Source organism: Argiope bruennichi, chromosome 4, assembly GCF_947563725.1.
Source record: "Argiope bruennichi chromosome 4, qqArgBrue1.1, whole genome shotgun sequence".
NCBI lineage: Eukaryota > Metazoa > Arthropoda > Arachnida > Araneae > Araneidae > Argiope > Argiope bruennichi.
Genome location: NC_079154.1, coordinates 18,147,953 through 18,163,808, shown reverse-complemented (window position 1 = coordinate 18,163,808; position 15,856 = coordinate 18,147,953). Strand labels below are relative to the sequence as shown.

The window sequence follows — 15,856 nt, the reverse complement described above, 5'->3', positions numbered from 1 at the left end:
ACGAACCTTCTTGTAGTAACAAAAAGGGAAATGAATCGATCAATCTAATATTATAAAATCAATTCTAAAGTGCTTGAAAATATTTTAAAATTCCAAAAATGAAATTGTAATTTTTATCATCCATCTTCTTATATGGAAGTTAAATAGCAAAGAAAAAAAAAGTTCTACGGAATCGTTATTATATAGTACATTTGAAATACATTATTTTAGCTATTGAAAAACTTAAAAGAAAAAAAAACTGTAATGTTTGTTACTCTATAATCGATAATAGATGCAAAACTTACTTTAATAAATGTAAAGAAATATTTTTTAAAAAATCAAGAATGTTTAGCAATGTAAGAATTCTTTTTTTAAAGCGACTGCATGCCCATTATGAAAATCTTTCCTATTACTTCAAAGAGAAAACAAATTCTTCCACTTCTTTTTTTTTAAACTCCTGTCTAAAGCACGCGCCGTTACGTCACAACGCACGCGCACGGCAGCACCTGGGGAACCGCCCACAAAATGGAAGAGAGGAGGTGGAGGGTGCAGTCTGACCACGTGACCAGAGAGCCGGGAACTGTTCGTGGAAAGGCATGCAGGTGCGCCAACACTTGTCATTTTGAAATAAGCATCGCAGTGGTGGAGTTGTGAAAAGTTGCTGCTCTCTGAAAATTCGAATTATTTCTCCCCCCCCTTTTCTCTTTGTTCTTTTTCTTATTTTTTTTTTAACGAAAAGTTGTGCGAGAAAGAGTTTTCTGCGTTTCGCCGGTTCGGTGTTGATTTGTTTTCATTCTTTACATTATACGATTTAAAAAAGATTTTCTTTTTTATTATTATTCATTTATTCTTATTATTTTCGTTCTTTTCTTTTGCCCCACTGAAGTGGAAATAAATAAATTTGTGCGGTGAAAAAAAAAAAAAAAAGGAAGAAAAGAAAAAGATGTAATGGAGTTTTTTCTCTGGAACAGTGGAGCGAAAAAATGAAAAACTGAAATAGATTTTGATTTTTTTTTTTAATCTGCAGTTCGAAATTGAAAATTTTGAACAGGTGAGTTTGATTTTGATTTCGTAAATTTTGTTTTTTATACTTTTGTTTTTCTTTTTGAATTGGTTTTTGATATTATTGCTTTAGCGTGCTTTTAGAATAATTATTTTAATTTGAAAAAAACTGTTCATCTCTTGGCTTCAAAATAATACTTTTCTGTTCAAATGTTAAATTTCGATGGAGGAAAAATCATTGTTTAAAGGTTAGATATTGTGCAGCATTTTACTACATGATCGCAAATTAAAAGTTATGTATTGGCAGTGAACTGTTTGCTGTATACAGTGATATGGAATTTCTATGGTTTTATTTATTTAGCTTCTTTTTTTGAATTTGCTATCAAATAACCACATGTTTAAGGATGATTTTGTTTTATATCTATTGAATGAGGAAGTTTTCATGCCCAAATATCCCTTTGAAATATTTTAATAAATGTTTTTATTTAGGTAAATTTATAATGTATTTTAATAAATTTTAATGCGGGTTAAGATTTTTAAAGAATGGATTAGTTTATAGCATTTAAAATTGAAAATATATGCATAATTGGCTCTAAAATTATTGCATTTGTAGAATTGATTCTTATTTAAAAAATATTGATATTCAGTGTTTCTTAAATTTCGACTTTTTTTTTTTTTTTAAATTTCGATATTTTATACTTTTGCTCCTTTTTTTGGTTACTAATGAACAATTTTAAATTACTTTGAGTTGTAAAAATAGTACAGTTATTTTGATAAAACTGGCAAACTGTTGTAATGCATGAATTATAAATTTTTTTCTACAAATAATCGTATTTCTCAAATAATAAAATGGCGTTAGAATACAAATAAATATTTATCGAGGGAAGAAATGTTTTGATTTTATTTATATTTAGAATATATTATGGTGGAATTTTTCAACTAGTATCTACAATTAAATAGAATAATTTTTAATTTACATTGTCAAATTATTTTGATAAAAATTTGGTAAATAATAAGCTTAGTAACACTTGCTCTCTGAATTACAATACATTTTCTATTGAATTAAACAGTTCATTAGAATTGAATTATTGTACAAATTTAATAGACTCTGTATTTTATGTATTGATTTTTTTCGTTATTTATAAGTTTGCAATTTAGTGCAGCCTGTCAGTCGAATATCGCTAAATTTTCAGATTATAAAAATTTATTGTAATAATATTTTTTGAAGCATTTGTAAACAATCGAAGTTTTAAAACATTCTTGCATTGATTTTTCTTAAATCAATTTTATTTGAAAATAAATGATATCATTAAAATTTTATGTTTTGAGCACTATTTAGCAAATGGTAATTTTCTATTTCATATAAAGATTTTTATTTCAATAGTTAAAATCGGAGTTATTTATGGAACGTAAATTCCCATACCATTTTTTATATACATGTTCCACTTTTTTCCAAACGACTTTTGTTGAGTTCTTTCTACCTTTCCTCCCTTACTTTCCTAATGAATTTTGTAATAACTATAACATCTGTTGTAAATAAAACTATATTTTGCTTAAAATATCTTTTGCATTAAAATATCTTTTGCTTTTTATGTATTGCAACTCTCCAAACTTGCAATTATTTTTTTCCAATGGCTTTAAACTCTTAGAAATTTAAATAGAGGCTAATCTTACTTTTAATCGCTATGTAATCTAAATGTTAAATCTCAAAAACTTTTAATAAATTATATAAATAAATAAAAATCCACTTTTTTAATAAAACATATAATGCCTTAAATAAACCTGCTTCATCTTTAAGAATCGACATTTCTTATTGTTTAAATCAACTAACTTTTGTTCTAAATATTTTTAAAAGCCAATGTTTTGCTTTTGCTCGAACACAAGTATTTTTTTATTCTGGATTCGATATTTAATACTTTTGATTTATCTGAACTTTTTTTTTTGTTTGTTTGTCTGTGCCTTTCTTGGTAATTTTGCAATCTTCGAATCGCTGAGCTAAAACTTATATCTTTGATATAATTGATCAGTGATCAATACAAATTAAACTAATTTAATGTGTTCTTTCTGTTTTAAAATATAATCTCTGTGATAGAAAAAAAAATAGTGCTTCTCGATGTATGCGCAGTTTATATTGTCGATACATTGATGCGATTTTTATACTCCAAGGATACATTAACTTTTTCTTCTTTTTCGACTTGATGAATTTTAGCAGACGATATTCTGCGTCGTTCCATGAGTTATGGCATCACCACATGCCTACCGGTATAACACATTGTTTCATTACAAAACAACCGCTTGACCGTGACCTAAACGCTTGCCTTGCACATTCGTCTGTAACCTTCGTTTAGCCTCAATTATTGACGCATTGAAAGCAATCGGATGCCATTTCTGGCTTTCAGAATATATTTTTAAAATTTAAATACCCTGGAATTTTGGCATTATTTTTTTTATTTTTAGGCCATCGGTATAACTGTGACTTGAGAGGAAAAGCATCAGTATTCATAGAATGAGGCTATTTAAAAATGAGAAACCAGAAATAGGGTTACAAAGTGACATGATTTAATGACAGCGCGAAACCTAAATGTAGTGGCTGGCACACAGGAACGCGCCTTTTTCAACACTTCACCTGCGGGTCATGGAATTCTATTTTTGCTTTTTCGTTCTGTTTGGTATTTGCGGCAGACAGAATAAATAATGAAGAAACAAACAAGCTGTTTATTAAAGGAAATAAGATATCGCAAGACACGTCTGAATTGAAAAAATACTAAATATTCACCGGAGGATTAAAAGTAGAATTCCAAAATAGAAGATGTGAAATGTTTATTAAATAGCATTCTGTAATGCAATATCATATTATATTTCAGAACTTATTCTTATATATACTTACATACTTAAAAACTGACTTAAATCGCTGTGGTTCTGGCATTATTACCGAATTACTTTATGTTGATACTTTTTCATAAGAATTTTGCTTCTAATGAATTATTTAAGATTTTTGTATCTGTATTTGCAATCATGCATTTCTGTCTGAATCCGATTACAGCACCACTTTTTAAACATGTTTCCGATTTGTAATTTTTTAATGCTATTTTATTGTTACTTAACAAATATTAGAATTAACCTAGGGTATTATAGCATTTTAATTGCAGATGAAATTTTAAAATAAACTTCTAATTTTCTTTCTAACTAACGATTCTATTCATGATATTGTGAAAGTTGAAAACTTCTTTTTCACGTTTTACAAATTTTTCCATCGTGTAAAATATGAAATCTGTATTGTTAAATATAAAATTAAATCCTTGTAATTAAACTTAGGTTAATAGCGAGGCGACAATAAATATATCATTTAGTCTTGGCGTCAGGATTGGATTTATATTTAATTTTTATTCCATATTTAGTATAATTTCCTTTTAAATTGTTGTATAAAAATTGATCAGTTAATAAGTATTATTAATTATTAGTTATAGCAGAATAATAGAAAATTAATGATAATTTATGATAATAATAAATTATATAATAAATTAATAATAATAATAAAATATTCTTTTACCACAAAAATTTCAAATCGCATACACATTGTAATTTATAATATTTGAAAATTAATTCTGAACACTTCGTGAAAATACCTTTAAGAAATTAAATAAATAAAATACCGGGTATTTTCAAAACTTGTAATATATATTTAAAAATATATATATTTAATAGATATCTTAACTTTTAATATATATTTTAAAACTTTAATAATATTTTAAGAAGGCTAATTTTAAATTATATATACATATATTGTTTTGCCGAGGTTGTAGTTAATTTTCACAATTTTTTTTCAAAACATGTTTTTATCTGCATCACACAAATATAATGGGAACCTAATCGGATATTTGGGCTCCTTTTTTTATTTTTCGCAAGTGAATCGAATCTGGATTGGTAGTACATTATCTTATAGTAGGATTATCGTGTTTTGAAACTTCACGGTGGTTTATTTCGATTGAAAGCGGCCTTTTCCGCTGGATACTCAATCTGAGAGTTTGGGGCATCAGTTGCTTTTGTTTAGTTCTCATAGCAATCCTACTATTTTATACAAAATTACAAAACTCCCTTTAGTGGTTCCCATGTAATTCCATACACAGTGTGGAATAAACAACTGTGTATGATTTTTCTGCGAAAAACCTTTTCCATTATGGTGTTGAGTTTCAGTAATGTATAAAGTTTTTATATCTACGGTGTTTAAATTTCTGAAAACTTATATTAACGCTCGCTTCTACGGTTTTGTAGTACTTTTCTAAATGTTTGTACAAGTAAAATAGCAATGAGTCGAAGTATTTATTACCTGTTAAATTTCTGTCATTTTTGCTCGCACAAAGATGCATTTAAAAATGGAGTCACCTTAATACTACAACTATCGAAAGCTTCTCTGGAAAAGTGCATTGGAATCACGTGTTGATTTTTGCCATTGACCTTCCTGCACGCACTCTCGACCACCTAATTATATTCATCAAAGAATATTCCCCTAGAGTAAATGACTTAGCAATTGAATAAAAATGAAACGAAAGAAGAAGTAAAAAGAAATCCACTTCAGTTTATGTTGCGGTTTTAGATGTCGCCAAACCCGATGCCAGCCGACCGTCCAACTCCAGAATCCCCTCAGCACAAACCTGTCTACTGCTCGAAGGAAATAAAAAAAGCACCTGCAAAGCCACTGCAAATCGAAGTGTGTAACCTCATTCTCGATTGGGCCTGTCCGACAGACCCAATGACTCGTCTAACTACCTTCGCTTTTTTTGATCCAATTCACTCCTCCCTTCACTGTTTGGTCAATCAGCGAGTATATGGATCGGCCATACCAATCCGAAAGAACGAAGCAGGACGATCTCGCATGACACTGCGTCACCAAACAAACACAGATGAGAGAGGTTGGGCGTTTTTGGAATAGTCGGGCGCTGATTCATTCTTCTGTGCGAGGAAAAAAGGGGAGATTCTTTTCATGCACCTGTCCCTGGATTTGGACGCCCAGTGTGGACATCGAATGACAGACAGCATTTCATTCCATTGTAAAAGATCGGTAACAGATGCGTTTTATCAGGGCACGTGGTTTGCGTCTGCCATTCCCTGTTATAATTGAATGCAGAACATTTGCTGTCTATCAGCTTGATTTTTCGTTTTCCGGATGCATTTGATTTTATAAGATAGAATAAACGTCTTTTGGAATTTCTTCACTGAGGAAGATTATGGGATCTTAATTCCCTTCCCTGCTGTTTTTATTCTAATGGTTTGAGTGCTGTTTAATTTTTAGGGCCCTATCGCAGTATTCATTTTTGGATGGTGTTTAATCGGAATTTTATTAATTTTATATCGTAATTGAGTTTATGCTGTCTATCTACTGATTTTTAATATATAATACCGTAATCTGTACCGCAATTTGTTTTTTGCTTGTCTTAATACAACCGTCAATTTTGGATCTTTAATCAACATTTTATTCCGCTTAGACAATACATAAATAATATGACGGAAATGGATAATATCATGCTATTTCCACTAAAAGCATGGATATTTTTTTAAATACTTTGTTTTGTTTTTGGCTTCACTTGTTTTCTATCGATTCTGTGCTAAGTTAATTTGAAGATATTAAATTGAAATGTTATTCCATTTGGTGAATTCATATTTCATTTGTTGCTACAAAGATGATTTTGTTATATACTTCTATCCTACGCCTAACTTGCATTTCATGTAACTTTTCATATTTAACGCGAAGTATAAGATCATTAAATCAAAATATGTTTTATAGTTAATATGGTTCAGTTTAGAGAGGGTTCATATATCGTCCTTGTCATCTAAACAAGGTTCAAGATAATGAGATGCATTCCAAAATAGCCCTCGGCAACTTCATAACTGGACCTTAATGTAATCAAACATATAATTCAATACCCACCCACCCACCCACAAACACATTACTATTTCGAGACTTATTCTTTTTTCTTTTTCTGTTATATCTAATTCTCTCTTCTGATTAATTATTTTTACTTTCACATATAGGAAATATGGAGGAAGTATTGTAATCGTCAAACAATTTTAATTCAAGATGTTGACGATTTTCCTATTTTTCAGACTTTGACGAGTCCGAAAAACAGATTTTCGGATTATGTTTGTCTGCGAACACGATAACTCATAACCGTTTTGTCCTAGATGACTGAAACTTGGTATATGGAATGACGCCCAAATTTGTAGATTCCTATGAAATTTTGAATGAAATTCATTCACAGGAAATCTGTCCAGTATTACTCAAGATAGAGTACCAGTAAACTCGAATACTACAAAACGCAAATAACTATGTAGATAAAATTTAGTGTACTGTTTTAGCATCTTATATATCATATATTTAATCTTGAACCAAATTCGTCAAATGGTCGACCATCCGTCGGTCTAACGCAAGCGCTTAAATCAATGAAATTCGATATGTGATCTTGTGACTACAACTGTATTTCCATGTCAAATTTTAGTGTCCATAGTTCGACAGAAATGACGTTTAATATACTATCTCACGATTGCTTCAGTCAAAATGCTGGATTCCCGCCAAATATCTATTTCGTAACTATCATTCACCAATACCATGCAAGTTGGATTAGCTCTGATCTTAGCCAATACTATGCAAGGCAGATAAAAGATTTAGATGCTCGACCTTTTTCTGCATGTGATGCCACTGCATTGTATTTAATAGAAACATTTTCGATCACAATAGGTTTATCCATCAGTAGCTTCTGAGACCTTTGGGAAAAATTTTCGTAATCCCTAGCAAAATTAAGCGGTTTTTATATCTTACATATATTCTGTAATCCACCTATAGCAAACTTCATCGTATAAGCACCAGTCTGAAATATTAGATGCTTGACTGCTAAACGTGTGAATAGATTAAAGTAGCTTAAAATCATTATTTCGGTTTATCTAATACAACAATGTCATGCTCTGCTTATTTTGATCTGTAGCTTTCTCGGATTTTTGTATTAAATTTGTAAATTTCCAGGATTTAATATGTTTAATGAAGTAACTTTCTGCATCTCCTGCTAGAGTGATATTTTTATAAAATATTCATATATTCTTTTCAATTTGATAAGGAAAAGGTATAAGTGTTTCTTTCAATGAATCGTTGGACCTGTATTTAATTTACTTAATTTTTAAAGAATTTACTTAACTTTCTAATAAGACGGCACATCCTATTATTATTTAAATTCCTATAAGGCACTTGAAGTTTGAAGCATTTTTAAGTGATTTTTTTATTTTAAATTATTAAATACTTTCGCTTAATTACAGATTAAAAATTAAAAATTTAGTAGTTCGATGCGTGAATCAGACTCTTTAATATATGCTGAAGGGTTAAAATTTACTAAATCCCCCCTCAGAATTGTATATTTTATGCGCACAACTGGTGTGATCTTTCCTGTTTATATCAGAATTGTGATTGGCATTTATGTTGATCATACACATTTGAATAATAGAAAAAAAAAGTACTGTTTCGAAATCTGTTTATTACAGAATATTACATAAATAAATATTCTTCATAAATTTAATTCAAGATTAAGATTGCCAATCAAACTGTTTAAAATATCTATCATTTGAAAGTCAAGGAATAAGTTTTTGATTTTTCAGTAAATGAATGAAAGGAATGTTAGCTCATAAGTCATAGGAAAACTATTTGGAAACCACGGCAGAATAGGAAACAGGTTTTTGTGTTTAAATTAGCTCATATGTACATATATCTTCCATTTTTAGCTTTGCAACAGCTGCTTAAACTTTCCAAAACTGCTCTATTTTGCTTCACGCTGAATGCTGCGTTCCAATTCCATTTTTATAGTGATTTCGTGTGTCGTACGCAAAGACTAGTCATTTTTTTATATATATATATATAGACACTAAAGTATGCAAATTCAGCTTTCAGCATGCAGACTAGTTTGTTACTTTGAAATTCTCCAAAAGTGCCCTGAATAAATCCGTTGAGTTTACATTTTTTTTTCAAAAATGTTTTTTTACGATTGGTATTTCCTTCTGTTCTAAATTCCAATTCCATGTCGATCTGTAGAATCTGTTAAAACATTCCTTTTTTTCCCCCTCGCTTCTTCAAGTCGAATTTCCCTTTTTAAAAACAAAGCACGAAATCAGCTGAAGGAAATAAAATGCGTTTTAACAAGAATCGTTTGCGAATATGATCGGAATGCTGCTGAGTTTATTTTCTGCTTTGTAATTGAATTTTCGGACGTGTTCTGTACGAATTCTTTTCAAGTAGGACAAAAGGTAAACATTTTATTCACTTCCGTAACGTGTTAAATACTTTAAACACTATTGGGAATAGATTTTCGAGTTTCGTAAATACAGTTCAATGATAATTAGATTTCCGTTATATCTGCGTGGTTCTTGGTTTTTAACTACAATGACATAGTTTTCGTAATATTTATTTCCTCGTGAGGATTCTATCTGGTAATTATATGGTCTAAAATTAATTGAATAATCTTGGATAAATTATTTTATATTTTTAGTTAAATTTTAAGCTTTAAATTTAAAAAAATAATTCCTTTGAATAGTATGTTATACATTTTTGAGATAATTTTAACGGTTTCTGTCGAAGTGTGCATTTTACAAAATTTAAAAAAAGAAAAAAATTATAATTCTTCGATTCTACTGTTAGCTCTTAAAAATGTTACTACTATCCTGTGCTTCATAGAATAATTTTTTGACATTTGACATAAGTTTAATTCGAAGGAAAAAAATAAACAAACAAAGCAATTTATTAAAAAGTAATTTTTTTTTTCACTTTTTAGAGTTTAAACTATAATTGCTTATTATCAATTTTTTTATTAATTATGAATGTATAATATTTATTATTAATACATTGAAACTATTTTTCCTGATTATTATTTTCACAACTAGATAGCTACCGATATGAAAGCAAAATTTAAATTAATGTTATTAATGAATAATTAATGTATATATATATATATATAATATATATATATATACACTGATGCTAAAGTTTTGATAATATAAAAACAATATATTGTTATAAAAAACACGCAAGTTTAGAATTTTTCAAAATTGTAACACTTTAGAAAATAAATGTAAAATCTATTACAGAAATCTTAATTTTTTTTAACAGACGTGTCAGAAGACAAGCTACATAAAAAGCGTGTTAACAAAAATGAAGAGTGCATCATATTCGGTGTCTTTAATTTTATTTATTACTTTAATTCTTTTTGTTTAATTAATGAACGTAATTTTAAAATAATACAGATGCATGCATTTTCGAATTTACAGAAAAGAATACAGGTTTCTTTTTAAAATGAATAATGTAACTTGTTTGCATAAGTTCACTAAAAAGTTATGTAATAAATGTAAAAACTATGATGTTGGAAGGTCTTAGAAGTTACTTATAGCATTAAACTTTTCATATTTTCATATTAATTTTTTTTTTCTTCTGAATCTGTTATTTTGCAGAAATTTAACAGCAAAAACTGAGAATTTTTTTTTTCTAATGCAAAAATCTTGTGGAAAAAAAGTTGTTTTCTAAAACTTTGAAAAAATATATAAATTAGATATTTTTGTCCATTCTTTCTAACCGTGTAGATACTTTAAATGCACAGAAAAGTTTTATTTTAAATATCTGCTGTTTTAAAATAGTTGGTTAGCTTTCACGTTTCAAATTAGCCTAGATATTTCTGAATTTTGTTTGAGTTTCCGGATTTGTCCCGATTTTGAATAAAGTGTTAAAGTTTTTCTAATTGGTTAATTCATAATTAATGTATATAATTTAATTTTATCAATGTTTTGAAAAATAATTTATTAGTTTCACTTTTTTTGACATCCAGTTTTCTCCTCCTTTGCTTGTTGCGCAAACGATATTAGAGCATTCTATTCTTAGATTTATATTCAGAAAATCGAATTCTTCTGTGAACACCACAAATCACTTCTTTAAAAAAAATATCCACTCTTCCATTTTCTTACCTTTTCATTACCTTGCTATAAAAATTCTTTTGTAAAAAAAAATGTATTTTCGATTAATGCCGAGGAAAACCAGAGAATTGTTTCCATACTTTAAATGTTAAAATCATATATTTTATTGTTATTTTTTAGGATTTTCCGAATTCATTAAATTTCCTTCTGGCATGTAGCTTTAAATTAAAGAAACAAATAATTGCATCGTAGGAACTTCCAATTATAAAGGAATTCTTCCATTCTACAACTTTGCATAAATAATTCAGTGCGGTCATTACGTGTGAGAGTATTTTGATTACTGCGATAAGCCCCGTGAAAGAAAAAATTCGGAAGAAAAAAAAAGAAAAATTTCATACAACATTACCCGTGCTTAACTTGAAAATTGACTTTTAAAATATAAAGTGCAACCTCAAACTTGTCTATAAGCTTCTTCGGTTCAATGAATTTTTTCCGCGGAAAGGGGAAGATTTTTCGATGTCAGCTGCTGCATTTCTTCAAGGTTAAAGCGACCGTGGCGTGTTCTTTTAAGACGTTACCTTTTTTTGTTTTTTCGGACCAATTTCATCTCTCACCGTAATTAAGCTATCTTTTAAGATTTAAATGACAGAGGAGATGTCAAAATAAATTGCCTTTCGGATTGGAATTGGAGTGTGCGATTTTTCAAACCCTCTCCCTCCCCCCTTTTTGTCAGTTTTGTGGTAAAAGAACATCACCTCTAAAGAATCTTTTTAAACTGGTTTTGAATTTTCGCACATTTCATTGACATTTATTACATAGAACAACTGAAGTGAAAAGATTTTATTAGCTTCTCCCAGTTTGCTATAGATATGGGAGAGAAGGGTCAAACTAAGACAAATAGTAAATACCGTGACTGTTCCGTTTAATCTGGGCATCTGATGGTCTGCGAGCTTGTGGTAAGGTCTCTGTTTCGGAATCGGAGAATTCCATCCAAGAACCACTTTCTAAGCGACTCTGGTACAATTTAAATCCATCGTGTTCAGATGTCCACCCACTTGTGTTGTGCAATAGGAAATGCCTGTTCAGGTTTCGTCCTTATCCTCTGATTGCATTTCAAGATTGCGAGAGCCATCTAACCTATAATCGGCTACTCCTACACAACCGAAGTCACACTGAAAAATCTGAATCGGACACTGCAACAACATTGGTGAGAACTGTGGTTGAGTCCTATGGGCCATTACCGGCCACGGTACAACCCTTCCCTTGGGTAGCACGTCCTTCATCTATGGGAGGCAGCCAACCCCCACCTTTTTTTGTGTCCACCAGGGTGATGAGAACCTACCACCATATTGGTAGCTTCTCATCCTCAATTAAGAGGTGCCCCCACAATGGGAAGCGAGATCCATCTAAAAATACCACTAGCTTTGCTTAAAAAGGGGACGTTAATATAACCGTATATCTGATATCTTGGCATTAAGACTAAATTTATCACAAATTGATATCTAAAAATTTTTTTAACCCTTTGTATTCGTGTGGCTCCTTTCAAGCATCATTATTTAAGACTGTGCATTATTTTGACGTTTTATTTATTTGATTGGTTTGAATTACTTTTCCGAGTGCAAAGGGTGAGAGAGAGAGAGAGAGAGAGAGAGAGAGAGAGAGAGAGAGAGAGAGAGAGAGAGAGAGAGAGAGAGAGAGAGAGAGAGAGAGAGAGAGAGAGAGAGTGCATTCCGTGTATTTGAAAGAGAATTCTATAAAAACGAATTGTTTTAATTAATAATTTTGAATTTGAACTTTTTAGATAGAGAGAGAGAGAGAGAGCGCGAATGCATTCCGTGTATTTGAAAGAGAATTCTATAAAAACGAATTGTTTTAATTAATAATTTTGAATTTAAACTTTTTAGATATGAATGCAAATTTGAGATATCTGAAACACTTTTTTTTTTCAAACCAGAACAGAGAATCAAAATCCAGGACTAATCCGAGACTTACCTCAACTAATCCAAGACTTTTGGTTTCTTTAATATTTTAATAATAATAAAAAAAAAACCCTCGTAACTGAGTAAACAATAATACAATTTATATTCACTTCTTATTAATGTTATCGGTTTTACTATCTTTTATCCCCAAGTGTTTATCATTTAATGGAGAGAAAAATCGAATCGATGTTAAGAAGTTAATCGTTTAACTTCTTAACTTCTTAATTGTTTAACTTCTTAACATCGATTCGATTTTTTTCTTAAGTGTAAGAGAAAATATCGCAATCGTTACAAAATTCGATCTCAAGATTTTGATAAATCTTCCGTTTTTGAATTCACGTGTCTGAAAATCAGATTTCTGGAATAATGCATCTGAAAACGTCAACTCAAAATCGCAGTCAGTTAAAAGAAAGAAGTGTGGTATATAGGCTTAACTCCATAATTTTATAGGATATCGAATATGAAATCAAATCGATGAAAAAGATGCATTGTTCGAAACGGCATAAATTTCCAGTTACATGACAAGTTATGGAAGCATACGAGAAAATCGAAGGCAGACGTTCGATTTTTTTTATTTTAATTCATAAAAAATGTATTGTATAGTTCTGTTGTGCTGTTATTAATTCCAAAAGGACAAATGCTTCATGGATACCTGGGTATGACATTTTTGAAAATGATCTTTCGGTCTGCGCCACATGCACAAATGATTGAAATATGCGTGATAATTTTAACATCTGGAAAGTAGGTTAGTGTTTGTTGTGATTTTATGGCGGTAATGTCAATTTTACCAGGTTATACCATGCCTGAGCGTAGTGAGTAATAATGGCATTTGCAAAATGCTAGTTACCAGTGCCAATGTCCTATAAGCAGTTCCAGATTTTCAACTGGACAGTTGCCTAGAACGGCTAGGATGAGAGAGGGCCACAAGCAGGTCGATTTAAAAATTTTCCTAGTTATCAAATAAGTTTGTAAAAATTATAAATTTTATAAAAAATGCTAATATTTTATAGTATTAATACCTTGTATAATTGGTGAAATTAGCTCTTACCTACTCTTAAATTATTGGTTACAATTTCGTTCACTTTGTTCTTTCAATATTTATAAATAAGAAAGATCTGTTTAATAATATTGTGTACAAACGTAGATACTGAATAGTCTGGAGTCATGATAGATATATAGTCTGATATATAGATAGATAGTCTGTCACAGACAGACAGACATTGTTCAAAAATCTGTGTTTCGAACTTAGAGGGGTCTGAAACGTGGAGATTCAGCAAAATTTAGAGTTCTAATTTTTTGACGATTACAGTATTTTCTTTATTTCGATATGAGAAAATAAAAAAGAGTCTCATAATATGCACTTCCTAAGACCTCAAAGCACTCAAATCCGCCACTTCCACGTAAGAGTCAAGATTCAGCTTTTTTATATACTTTTTTTCGTGCACAAAATGTGCATGACATATTCAATTATATAGAAAAGGCACAAAACAGGGAAAAGAGAAACATTTTCAAGTCCTTTAACTCTAAATGTTATTTTTTGGTACTCACTTTTAAAAATTTATTGTAAAAATCTGAGAGAAGTTGAAGCAGCTTATTCATTCTTTATAAAATTTCTAACAAGGCAAAATAAATAATTTAAAAAATAATACACGTTATTTCAAATAGATTGACAAGGGCGTGTTTTGTAAATACATTTTCTCTTTTTTTTTAATACTCTCCTTGGCTAAAAACTTTCATTTCAATTCTGTTCTTTTCGGAATTGAATTCAATGACCGTTGAATCGTGTTTGTAAATCTTTACGGCCGAATACCGCCCACAATTCCCCAATCTCGATGAAAGGTGCCTGACACCGAATGCGTCAAAACAAACTCGAAAGCTTTACTTCTTGTTTCATGGGAAACATTCGAGATGTGGGTGCTGCCAAGAAATTTACATGAACAATTAAGGTGGGTTCGATTAACTTCTTCTCCTGCACGACTCAATGAAACTTTCTGCTCTTTTTTTCCAGTCATTATTTAGAAATTCTTTCGAAACAGTGTTTGAATTTTTTTTCCGCTAAGTCTTTATTCAAATAAAGCAAAAATGAGGTGAGGTTTTGTTTTCTTATTCAATATATGCGACTTATTTGCTTTTTATTTTTTTGTTAATCGTGCATGAACGTTGCATTTTGTTTTAAAATGATGCCAAAGAAAATTGGCAGCACTTTAATGAAAAATAATTACTTTTCCTTCATATTTTAAGACGACAATCTTAGATTTTTAGTGATTACTATTATAGCGGTCTTGGATTCAAGACTAGAGAATCACGGGTTCCAGACTTAATTACACAGGTGATCCGCTGTATATCCAGAAGTATTGAGTGTTCAATCCATCAAATAGCAAATGGTGTCGCTTTTAGGTGCATTTTTTAAATGTCAACGCATCAAGTAATCATGCATATCCTTTGTTGCTGTGATGTTTGTATTTGATGTAACTGACATAAATTGCCAAGGTTGATGAAAAATCTGAAATTGATATACAACTAAATCTATTATTAATGAAATAGGAATATATAATACATTGAAGTAATATTGGCGTATGCGGATGTTTACACGGGGGCCTTCATTTGGCACATGTGAATGTTTATAAGGGGGTAGCAGATTTTTGTATTATCCTCTTCATCTGACTTCTGTTCACAATTACAGCACATGTCCCCAATAGCCTCAAATAGCATTAAAATCAGGATGTTAAGCTAACTAAAATAAAAACTAAACTTTGAGAAGTTTTGGTGTGTGTGATTAACTGATGGCAGGATCTCAGATTCCTAAACGATTGCTCACAAGTTAACAATTGAATCCCATCAAAGATATACAGTGCACTTGGATTTAGAGAACACTAAATTTGTTCAATCAAACGTTTTACAACCGGTATAACGTTATAGTCTGAAAAGGAGGACATATATCCCCGTCGTCTGAATACGGTTCA

The 15,856-nt window shown here is 30.3% G+C and overlaps 1 protein-coding gene across 1 annotated transcript in view; it reads left to right on the top strand.

The window, feature by feature from the left end:
* Positions 1 to 619: 619 nt before the first annotated feature.
* LOC129965538 (uncharacterized) overlaps positions 620 to 15,856 on the top strand; it is a 130,014-nt gene continuing 114,777 nt past the window's right edge. Inside the window, exon 1 of the mRNA XM_056079512.1 lies at positions 620 to 1,030. The gene's annotated coding sequence lies outside the window, so the exon portion shown is untranslated. The remainder of the gene's footprint in view (positions 1,031 to 15,856) is intronic.